We start from the raw sequence: 8,354 nt of genomic DNA, 5'->3' as shown, positions 1-8,354 counted from the left end.
GGTTCTGATATAGATCTATAGATATAGGTATAGATATAGATAGGATATATATATAGAGAGAGAGAGATCTATATAGATATACATTATAGATAGATAGATAGATAGATAGATAGATAGATTTATCGATAGATAGATAGAGATACTGTATATAGGTCTATATAGATATATCAACAGATAGGATTGATTGATTGATTGATATATAGATCTATTTAGATATAGATTCGATATCTGCCTGGATATCTCTATATAGATGTGTCGAGAGGGGGGGAGAGGGAGAGGGATGGGCTAGGCCTGGCTCTGTGTGGGTGGGAAAAGAGGGCCCTCCTGGGCCTGGCCTCTCAGGGGCTGAGGGGGGGAGAGGTCCCTGGGACTAGCCTGAGGAGGCTGGGGAAGGCTGGCTGCCAAGGGGGGTCCTCCTTTTCCCAGGACCCGTCCTCCATTCCAACCTTCTGCCAAGAGGAATGCCACAAAGGTCCTCCCTTTGGAGCAGGACCAAGCAGCCTGCCTTGACACTGATATGCAAGGTGACCAAAGGGGGGGTCCTCCTTTTCCCAGGACCCGTCCTCCATTCCAGCCTCCTGCCCACCTTTCCCCCACGGGGGTCCTCCATTTGGCCCTGCCTCGTCCTCCTTGGCGGGGGAGGGCACCCCATGAAGAGGAACTACAGCTCCCTCCCCTTCTCCTCCTTTTCCTTACCTCTCAGGTCCTCCCTTTGGAGCAGCAGGGTCTTGAGCTTGGATTGCCTCCTGCCCTCCTCTTTTTGGTCTTGCATGCCCTCCATTTGGCGGTGCTTGGTCCTCCTTGGCTGGGGATGATGGGCACTGCAATCCCCCTCCACCTCTGGAGGGCCACAGGGTCCTCCTAGTGTCCCCCTGGATGCCATTCCTCTCCTTTAAAAGAGTGGGATCTCTATTGCTGTGTGCCTTCATGCTGCCCTTTCTTTTCAGCTCCTCTCTGCCACAAATCAGGGCAGCTTGCAAACTATATATGAGACACTCCCTTGCCTCCAGGTAAGTCAGCTTGCAATTTATGATGGTGACTTTAAGGCAACCCTGTCCTGGCAAGTTTCTTCGGAGTTTGGTCATTGCCCTCCTCGGAGGCTGAGAGAGTGTGACTTGCCCAGTGGATGATGAGACAGGATTCGAACCCTGCTCTCCAAAGTCTGCCTTTGCTGAGTGCATCCCCTCCCCACCCAAAAAAGAGAGAGACCCCAAGTAGCCAAGGAAATCGAAGAAGTTTTGGGAAAACATGCACCTGGGCACCAAGGGGGAGGACAAAATAATAATAATAATCTATCATCATCATCATCATTGCTTGTTATTATTATTATTATTAACCTTTATTTATAAAGCGCTGTAAGTTGGAAGAAATAATAATAATCTATCATCATCATTATCTATTATTATCATCTATCAGCAGCAGCAGTATCATTGCTTGTTGGAAAATAATCATCATCATCATCTATCATCATCTATGTTCTAGCAGCAGCAGCATCCATCTATCCATCATCTATCATCATCACCTGTCATCAACTGTAATCATCAATCATCATCATCTATCTTCATCATCATCGTTGTTTGTTGGAAGAAACTCACCTTAGCTCCAGTCTGAGGGAGAGTGAGGTGCCATCCTCAGGCGGCAGATATTGTGAGGACGGTGCTGGAGGGCCAAGCTGTGTTGCTTGCCTTGTGTCCTTCTCAGGTGAGGCAGAGGAGGCACTGCCTGGTCCACAATGCTGGAGGAAGGCTTTTAAACCTCCATTCCTCTTCTTTCTGTCCTTTGCCTCAGGCAGCAAAATGCCTTAGACACCCCCCTCCCTTCCTCCCTACACATGCCCACAAAGATGCACAGGCACAGCACACACCCTGTGCAATTTTTTTGCCTGCAGAAAGTCCTGGGTTCAGTCTAGGACATCCCTCCAGGGATGTTTCAGAGGGAGAAAGCCTGGAGAGCCACCCCTAGGCAGTGTGTGTGTGTGTTGTGTGTTGTGTGTGAGTGTGTGTTTTGTTTTTCTGATGCTCTGAGCTGCTCTGATCTTTCAGGACTCTCCCTTGCCATGAGGCGCAGTGAGACAGCTACCCCTGCAGATCATGGTTACTGCAAAAAGAGCAGCCAAGGATTGTTTTCTCACCACTTTGCTCAGTCTGGAGAAGCGCTTCTAAAAGCCTGGCAGTGTGGACTCTGTGTGTATTTGTCTGTGTGTGTTTTTCTGAACTGCTCTGATCTCCAGAACTATCCTTTACCATGAGGCAGAGCGAGGAACTACCTCTGCAGATCCTGGTTATTGTCAAAGTATTGTTTTCTTATCACTGTGTTTTTACCATCAGGGACATGGAAGAGGTCCTTGTGAAATGTTTGTGCCCATGTGCCCCACACACAAGCGCACATGCCAGATGGACCAAGGGTAAAAGGACTACGGAAGGCATGTTTCAGAAGAGATTGAGAAAGGGAAGCACGCTCTGTTCACTTTGCACAACTCAGCATCCATGAGACGGAGGATATGTCCAACTCTGCTGGCTGCTTTTAACACTGCTGGAGCTGCTGTCTGTTTGGCAGAGCAAGGTGAGAGCAGCATCCCACTGGGGATGCCAAGGGGGCTGCAGTGGCTTCTTTGGCAGCAGATCGTGTAGATCATGTTTTGGTCTGTGTTGCGTTGTGTTGTTTTAAAAGGGGTGTGTGTATCCAGAATGGTACTCCCACCACCTTCACTTTTTTGGTTGCCAAACAGGCAGCAGTTCCAACAGTGATAAAAGTAGCCAGTGAACTCTGAGCATGGCTGAGCTAGTGTCAATGGAAGTGTCCTCATGGGTAACGGAAGTTCCTCTGAATAGTATTATCTGACTTAACTTTACGTTCAGATAGGTTCTCACCTACTGACTCCATTCAGGATTTCCGAAATAGTTCTGCTCTGCCCTGCAAAATTGTTATTATTATTATTATTATTTACTTGTCCCAAAACTGGGACCTAGAGCAGCTCATAACATTAAATTAATATTAATATCAAAATAGATTACCTGTTAAAAGTATCCTCTGTTATGTGTATGCTGAACCGTGTGAAATAAACAAAGCGTACTTTTATAGTTTTTTGTGGGTTTTTCAGGCTATGTGGCCATGTTCTAGAAGAGTTCATTCCTTCTAAACTCTTCTAGAACATGGCCATATAGGCCAAAAAACCCACAAAAAACTATGGATGCCGGCCATAAAAACTTTCAACTTCACAGAGTGTACTTTTCTTTCCCAGTACTACATCTAATATTTCCTTTCATGTATCTTTATAAACAGGCTTCCTTTTCCACCATGCGGCTGTTCTGTCCTGAAGAAAGGTAGATCCCTCCTTTTCTTTATTGTAAGCTGATAAATGTCCAAGTTTACAGACACTAAACTGAGGCTTGAGGTATCATAGCAGGGAGGAGGGGGCAGTTAACTCAGGTCCAAAACACACTGCAGAAATAATCCAGTTTGAGACCACTTTCATAGAATCATAGAGTTGGAAGAGACCACAAGGGCCATCCAGTCCAACCCCATTCTGCCATGCAGAAATTCTCAATCAAAGCATCCCCGACAGATGGCCATCCAGCCTCTGTTTAAAGACCTCTAAGGAAGGAGACTCCATTACACTCTGAGGGAATGTGTTCCACTGTTGAACATCCCTTACTCTCAGGAAGTTTCTTCTAATGTTGAGGTGGAATCTCTTTTCCTGGAGCTTGCATCCATTGCTCCAGGTCCTACTCTCTGGAGCAGCAGAAAACAAGCTAGCTCCCCCCTCAATATGACATCCCTTCAAATATTTAAACAGGGCTATCATATCACCTCTTAACCTTCTCTTCTCCAGGCTAAACATCCCCAGCTCCCTCAGTCGTTCCTCATTGGACATAGTTTCCAGACCCTTCACCATTTTGGTTGCCCTCCTTTGGACACACTCTAGCTTCTCAACATCCTTTCTAAATTGTGGTGCCCAGAACTGGACACAATATTCGAGGTGGGGCCTGACTAAAGCAGAACAGAATGGAACTATTACTTCCCGTGATCTAGACACTATTCTTCTATTAATGCAGCCTAAAATCGCTTTGGCCTTGTTAGCTGCCGCATCGCACTGTTGACTCGTGTTCAACTTATGGTCTACTTGGACTCCCAGATCCCTTTCACACATAGTCCCGTTCAGCCAGGTGTCGCCCATCCTATATCTGTTCATTTCATTTTGCCACCCTAAGTGCAGTACCTTACATTTCTCCGTGTTGAAATTCATTTTGTTAGCTTTGGCCCAGCTTTCTAATCTATTAAGGTCATTAATTTAACTGCCCTGGTTCAATGCTAGGGAATTCTGAGAACTGTAGTTTTGTGAGACATTTAGCCTTCTCGGTCAGAGAGCTCTGGTGCTACAATAAACTATAATTCCCCGGATTCCCTAGCAGTGAGCCCAGGCAGTCTCAAACTAGATTGTTTCTGAAATGCGTTTTGGACCTCAGTACATAAACCTCATGCTTATCAAAATCTGTATCAAAACCTGGTATGTATCAAAACCTGGATTCAGTGTTTCCAAAGTGCTGCTGAAGAGAATGAGACAGAAAAAAACATTTGATCACATTCCCACTGCTCTTATAAATAATGGAAATAAGTCACTCCCCTCTTTTTTATTATCCTAATGTGGAAATGTGGATAAAATGCTCTGATCTTCAGGGTCATCCCCATCACGAGGCACAGTGAGGCAGCCAACTCAGGCTGCAGATTATAGGTATTATGAAAGGGTGCTGCTATTTTCTCATCAGCGACAAGGAAGAAGTACCTGTAAAATGTTAACAAAATAACTTGGCTTTGGTTGCTGGGGTGGCTTAGGGAGGTGCCACCACTTTGCCTTTGTTGGAAAAATGTCTTGGGTCAGTCCTGTGAATCACAGTGTCCCAAGATACCAACTTCTCCACTACTGGGTTTTGTTTGGCTGTGCTTGGACAGCACTGGAAAATGACTAATGTGTCTTTGTAATCTTTACTCTTTTGGCATATGTATGAACAGGAGCACAGTGAAGGCAAATATCATCTGAAGGTGCTTTTAGGTGAAGCTTTTGTTACCTAACCATTTTCACAAAATTGTTTCATAGAATTTTTGGGGAGACAGAAGATGCTGGCTTCTACTTCAAACTCTCTTCTAGTTGAGTTTCATGTATTGCTCCGTCATCTTTTTCTTTTTCACACAGGTACACTCACAAACACACTCATGCATGCACACGTGATGTGGAAAAGAAGAGCTAGCTGAGTAATATCTTCCTGTGTGCATCAACAATGCAGAAATAATGCAGTCTGACACCATTTTAAATACTGTAGCTCCATCTTATGGAATCCTAGGATTTGTAGTTATACAGGGTTTTTAGCCTTCTCGACAAAAATGCTGGTGCCATATAGAACTACAAATCCCCATATTCTGTAGGATGAAGCCATGGGAATTAAAGTGGTGTCAAACTGCATTATTTTGACAGTGTAGATGCACTCCCTGTTGGCAGCACTAGCTGATTTCTGTCCGGAATCTCATTTATAAGTGCACACCGCAAAGTGCCTGCCATTCCCAGACAGGTGCTATGGTATCCAGCACCACTTTAATTTTCTTCCAGTTTTGCTAGAATAAGAGCTATACTACATGTGACATATTCATTCCTAGCTTTTGTGTGGCTGAGCTAGTATCAATGGAAGAGTCCTCTCATGGATAGCAGAAGTTGTACAGGAGGGTGTTCCGATTAGGACCATAGCAGAGGGACAAAATACCGCTTCTCAATATGCCACAGTTCCAATGCATTGTTATCTTTTTCTGCTGCCTATTTATACATTAGTTTTAATTGATATTTTTACTACCAGGGATGGGGAGATGTGGCTGTAAAATTCAAGGGATGCAGGAGGCTGCCTTCACTTGAGACAGACCACTGATCCATCTAGTCCAGTGGTTCTCAACCTTCCTAATGCTGCAACCTTTAAGACAGTTCCTCATGTTGTGATGACCCCTAACCATAAAATTGCGGTGTCTCGGTTCCTAAGACCATTGGAAATATGTGTTTTCCGATGGTCTTAGGCGACCCCTGTGAAAGGGACATTCGACCTCCAAAGGATTCGCGACCCACAGGTTGAGAACCACTGTTCTAGATGAAGGGCAGGTGGGCAAGCAGATAAGCACTGAGGGTGGACTTTATTGTTTGCCACTGTGTATTATCTTTGTGTCCTTCATCCATTACCAAAATTGCTTCTGGGAGGTTCATTGGGATCTCTGGCAAAGCAGTGAGCACCAAGGCGAGGCAACATCCATGGCTGGCTCCTCAAGAGGTTTCCGAAAAGGTGGGCAAGGTGACACAAACACCCAAGGGCACAATAAGGATATTTTTTTAATAAATAACTATGAAGTTTATCACACGGAGGGCAAGTTGGTAAAATCCCATGCAGAAATGAGATTTTAAAATCCAGATGTTGTTTGTCAGATGCATTGGCATGAAAGAGAAATAACATGAAAATATTCCAAACGGAAAGCTAAATTTTAGAATTTAGTGAATGTAAAAAGGAGCTGATTTTGACGACTTTGCCTTCGGATTATTTTCACATCATTTCTCTTTCACACAAACATTGTCTGAAAAACATCCTGCAAATGTGGGTTGTTTCCAGTTTAAATTTAGTTTCTGGATGGGACTCATCCCGTGTGATAAACCCATATGAAACCATCTTCTTCCACTGTCACGACTGGAATACCTATTCTGCTAAGGAAGCAGGGAAATTGGAAGAGCTGCTGCCTGGAGAGTCACATCATGGGCTTTTCAGTTTCCAGCTCCAGGGATCCAGAATGCCTTCCCTCCCCTCAAAAAACAGGGATGTTTGCCCATCCCTCTCCCTAAATATTGTTAACCTGGGGCCATGAAACTGCTGAATTTTCCCCCTCACTGGATTCATCCACTGGAGCAATCCTCAGCAGGCAAGAATAATAGTCCATTGGATGGAGCCATGCAGTTTCCTTGGAATCATAATGTTGTAACTGTGCTGTGTGAAAGGGCTCCAGGTAAAGGGATTAAACATCATAACTATGCTCATCTACAGGTTTTTATCTAGGAATGGCTGCCTCTGAATTAAAAAAAATTAACAGATGGAGAGCCCTATGGTTTCTGAAATGTCATAAAATTTCACCTAAATGGAGGGCAAATGTTGTTCTCTCTGAACTTCTGATACTCCAAGATAAGCAAACCAACTGTATTTGTAAACACAAAAATGAAGAAAGAAAAGAGAAAGAAAAAGAATTATTTCCAATGTTCTGATTTTTATTAAATTAATGTTGCATTATGGTTGTTATGTCTATTTGCCAAGTTTGGTTTGGCAAGTTTTAAAATCATAAGTTTTTGATTCCTATGATCTCCAACAAACTAACAAGTGGCCCTGCCGGATGCCCAGAGGAAGGCGAAAAAACCTACGGGTCCCAGGCCAATCTGCCTCCGGAGGAAAATTCCTTCGGCCCAAAAGTGGCGACCAGTGTTACCTGGCTGTCGACAAGAGCCTTCCTTCTGCAAGCAAAGGGTGAAGTTCCCTCCTTCCATTCTCCATGTAGAAGACATGCTGGCATCTTCCAGGGTCCATCGTCATCATCAAGGAAAAGCCATCCTGTCTGGACAGCGTCATGTTTCTTCTGGATTTTATTTTAAATTTAGTAAACAGTGCTGCTACTGTATCTAATGATATCTTAGGGAGCAGGATTTTTTTAAAAAATGGATCAGCAAATTCTTACTGTGTATCATTTTGCAGTGAGTAATATCTGTGTCTTGTTCTACCCCATTTCCAAATGTAAGAATTTTCTTATTTGGATGTCTGAAGACCTTGTAACATTTCTTCTTTAGAAAGTGGTCTTCCTATTTCACAATTCCCTATGATATCTTTTATAATTAATAAGGTCATGCGGTCTACATAAAGTCAATCTACAAAATGATAACATTGAAAAGGCAAAGGCTTCTCATAGCCTGGATCCATCAACAATCCGCAGAGTTGTATTCAAGGATCAGAAGAGCTAGGGCTGGAAGGGCAGCTATGAAAGAACTAGATAAGATCATCAAATGCAAAGATATAAGACTGAACCTAAAGTAGGATCTTCCATACCCTTGTATTTCCCATTGCCTTATGAATGTGGGACATGGACAGTGAAGGAGCTGATGAAGAAATCAACTCATTTGAGTGTTGTTCTGGGGGGGCCTGAAGGATCCCTGGATGGCCAGGAAGACATGGTACGGGAACATACCAAGTCTGAACCCCCTAGAAGCCAGGATGGATAAAATAAGGCTGTTGTATTTTGGTCACAATATGAAAAGGCACCACTCAGAGAAGACAATAATGTTTGGAATGGTAGTA

Source organism: Sceloporus undulatus, chromosome 1 (genome assembly GCF_019175285.1).
Source record: "Sceloporus undulatus isolate JIND9_A2432 ecotype Alabama chromosome 1, SceUnd_v1.1, whole genome shotgun sequence".
NCBI lineage: Eukaryota > Metazoa > Chordata > Lepidosauria > Squamata > Phrynosomatidae > Sceloporus > Sceloporus undulatus.
Note: the sequence above shows the minus strand (reverse complement) of the source record.